The sequence below is a fragment of the Caretta caretta genome, chromosome 11 (assembly GCF_965140235.1).
Source record: "Caretta caretta isolate rCarCar2 chromosome 11, rCarCar1.hap1, whole genome shotgun sequence".
Classification (NCBI taxonomy): domain Eukaryota; kingdom Metazoa; phylum Chordata; order Testudines; family Cheloniidae; genus Caretta; species Caretta caretta.
The window spans coordinates 14170839-14175000 of NC_134216.1; positions in this window are offsets into that span (position 1 = coordinate 14170839).

The window sequence follows — 4162 nt, forward strand, 5'->3', positions numbered from 1 at the left end:
GAGGTAGGACCTGCTTCTCCTTATATAGGGTCAAAGAAAGAATTGTTAAGAGTGCCGATGGCCAAGGGATAGAGTGGCTACATCACTAACCCAACATCTAATTCACTATTTGTGCCCTCAGGAGCCATTCCCCAGGAGAGGAGAATTATTTGTCATGTGGTACACTGTCACCAGTCTCCGATTAGGGGAGCCTTCAAGAAGACTCATGCGAGGTAACTATTGGGAAAATGTTCGATACAAGAATCATGACGGCATGGAAAGAGTATTAAGCAATAACCTAAGGCTGTTCTCTACTATACAGACGCGCATACAACCCCAGTGTGTCAAAACATCTCTCTCTCTCTGACCCACTCAAACTTCTGAACGAGAATACTGATGCCTTTCTGCGCCTCCTCCAATTCCACGGATTTCAGCGAGCAAAATGCCGCCCGCACGTCTCCGCGGACCGCCGACAGGTGGCGCTTTCCCCCCGCAAACTCGGAACCCGCTCGCGAGCAGGGTCCGCAACTGCAGAGCCCGGCGGATGTTACTGGCATCTAAGGCGGCTCTTCCATTGTGAGACAAGCCTAGCGCACGGGATCGGGCCTCAAAGGCAGGGGAAAGACGTGGCTGCTGCGATGTTTACCAACAAAGAGAGTGTTTAAAAGTGCTGACCGGGCGGAGTTCCCAAACGCCACGCACATAAGTCACTACAAAACCCACGTACACATCTTTCCTGCGGGACGCCTCCACCCCACCTTCCATGGAACATTTCCTATTACTTTTTGTGAGAATTACGGATCCGGAAGCGTAATTTGCTCCAGACAAAAAATAAATGCAAGCAGATAGGAGTTTGCATGCTGTGTCTCTTTAGTACAGCAATATACATATATAGATAAAACAGCATCCCTTTAGTCATATTCCCTGGCTGGAACAACCCCTACCACGGAAAGGGCAAAGAGAAGACCAGATACAACACTTTCGCTTTGCTGCATTTACGTTTTTATTTTAGAAATTTGGAGACAGAGCGATTTTCCATTGCTGAAGTAATTGCCTGGGAGATAGGTTTCTTAATCTGTTCATACATTATTGACGTGTGCTCTAATATTTGGCTTGCTGCTTTTATTGCCAGAAGATCACGTACTAGACGCTTTTGCATAACAATTTTTAAAGAGGAAACCCTCCTTATATCAAAAGTGGACGTGACTTGAATTTCGCTGACGTTGTCCCTAAAATGACCCAATTCCAGTTACTGCCACTGGGCAGCAGTAAAATTGTATAATTTGTCCAAGCAATAGACTTCTTTTGCTTTGCCTTTTGTGTTTATTTGCTTCTTTCTTTGTCACCAAAACACAACGGGAAAGCTTATTATTTCCTCGTGCTGCATTTTTCACACACACACAATACTTTGTGATCTTAATGGAAGTGGCATACAGCGAGCATCTAATACCAACAACATGTCTAATTAATGTACAAAGTTCAGAGCAATAACAATTTATACAAAGGAGTTTGATATAAAGAAACATCTCAGCGGTTGGCCAAGTTTCGCTCGCCGATGTTGAGAAACATTATTTTACCTTATGATACAAAGGTTTTGTTTTTCAAACAAATACAAATAAACTAAAAAAAAATCAAAAATGTGTTTGATTGTCTTACTCAGATACACTGGCCAATTGAATTTCAGCACGAAGAAGGAAGTAACCACAAAGCACAACCTTTCAACACACATGCTAATAGTTCCTCATCTGAAACGTCTTTAATAAATCTACAATAGCCTCTTTTAGAGTAGCAGCCGTGTTAGTCTGTATCTGCAAAAAGAAAAGGAGGACTTGTGGCACCTTAGAGACTAACCAATTTGTTAGTCTCTAAGGTGCCATAATAACCTCTTTGTGTATGAAGGCGAGATATATGGTGTGGGGTTTTTTAAAGTACGATATGCAGCTGTTTGTGTACACACACACAGCTCAGTTCCTGGTCCTGTACTCCCCACTCAGGGTAAGAATCCCATTGATTTAAGTGACTTCATTGAAAGTAATGAAATTAGCATGGAATGAAATTGGATCCATTGTTTTGCAATAACACGTACAAATTTCAAATGAAATAACCAATTTGAACGGGACGGTGCTTGGCAACGGGCCCTCATCTCTTTTCCAAGGGAAACAAACAAACAAACAAACAAACACACACATTCCGCAGCTGATCATTGACTGGGTTTCAGTGGAGAAATGGTCTCTTCCTAGCCCTGCTCATGATAAGACTTGGGAGAACAAAAGAGCACGTTAAACAAGATCTTTTCAGACAGAAGTGATTTTGTTTAGGACGCTGCTTCTAAAAATAAAAAGGCGACGATGACATTAAGAAAATAAATAGAAAACCCCTGTTGGTTATCACGAGCCAGCCAGCGTTTAGTTCCTGCGTGCCCTCGGGCTTTGAAAGACCACACCTGAACACTGGAGAAGGATCCCGGTGCTCAGAATTTCGGCTATTTCAAGACGAGCCGAAAGAGCATCGCTCGATTTGGCCAGCGCAAGAACTTTCCACCACGCCTCGCCTCGCCTCCAGGGCGTCCTGCGGCTTGCGAGACGAGCGCGACGCTGGGCAGGCAGATCCAGTGTGCCTTTCTCTGCCTTGAACCGACGCGACCCCCCTGCCCGTCCCATAAGAGGGTGTCGCAAATGAATTTTGCTTTCTGTGTAATGAAGAGGAAATTGTAACGTGTTCAGGGATGATTTTCTACAACAATGCAATATTTGCATGTGGGCGTGCACACACGTATATGTGAACCTATGTGTGTATATATGCACACACATATACCCTATAAGCACCAGGGGTATCTATGGATCTATATACACCCGTGTGTTTATAGATCTAATGTAATAAATATGGTGCTTACGCGCGCACACCCCCACACACCCCCGTGCAGCTAACGAAGAGAGGAGCTTACAACATCTCTGCTCTAAGCCTTGCAGGTAACAAGTGCTGGGAGCTGCAGTCCTGAAAGTGGAAGGAGCTTGTTCACAAAAAGGACCGTGCACCCACTTGAAGGCTTGGGGGGGGGGGTGTTTGGAGGCGGGGGGGGGGGGTAGTGAGAAGGCATCTTCAATTCCCGGAGCAAAGATAGGAGGCATTGCAAAGGAACTCCGATTATTACAGACTCGGTCCCCTTTCTCCCATGTAAACGGCTTGACAGTAGTGGGCTTTATCTCAGACACCCGCGCTTGCATCGGGTCTCTGTTAGAACAGAGTACCATGGATCCACACTGAGCAGCAACTCCTGCAGTCTAACCAGCACCTATTTTAAGGAAGGCGTCTCCGAGGAAGGGACCTCTACAGTGTTGAGATAAAGAAACTAGCTGTTGGAAAATTAGCCTCAAATCCTTTAAATTCTTATTCTTCCTTTACAGTCACAGCAGCATAGTGGGGGCATAGACACAAAAGGCTGGAAGGAAATTGAAAACATATTTAAAAATGTAAATGAGATTAGCCAATCTGACACTGTTCAAAGGGTATAATGAGGTGCACAAAGGCATCAATTTAATGAAGCAAAGATGAAGGATTAATGCAGACTGAAATCAAGCTAAAACTTTAAGCCAGTATTTATAATGTATTTAGCGCTGGGAGCAAAGTATCTGACACAATATAGAGAAAGGCCCATGCTGTGTACATTAAAACAGACTCTCAGTGAGGCAGATTGGGCTGGAGAAGGCCATGGAGACTGTTCGCCTTTCGGGACCATGTTGCTCCCTGGGATGTATTTCTTCTTGCGCCATCGGCGGAGAAGCATTTCCAGTGGTAGCTGTTACTTTCTAAAGCAGCCGAGCCAGGTGCCTCGTGCTGCCATCAGCAAGGGGGGAGGAAGGGGGTCCTGATGTGGGGGAAAACTTACAGGAACAGATGGGCAGGATGGCTCCAGTCAGTCCATTGGAAATCGACAAGAAAAGGATTTTTGTTCAACCCCCCCCCCCAAACAATAATAACTGATCTAGTTAGAAAGCAAACAAACTAATTAAAAAAAAGCCACTTTTTCAGGAGAGATCCTTTGGGCGGAAAAATCAAATCAAATCTCTCCCTTTTCCTTCAGGCTGCTGTAAACTGAATCTAAAGGGGCATTTCCAGGATGCCCATAGTGAGTGGAAGTGGCCGTGACTGGTAATGACTGGTTCATTACTGTATTGCACACAAA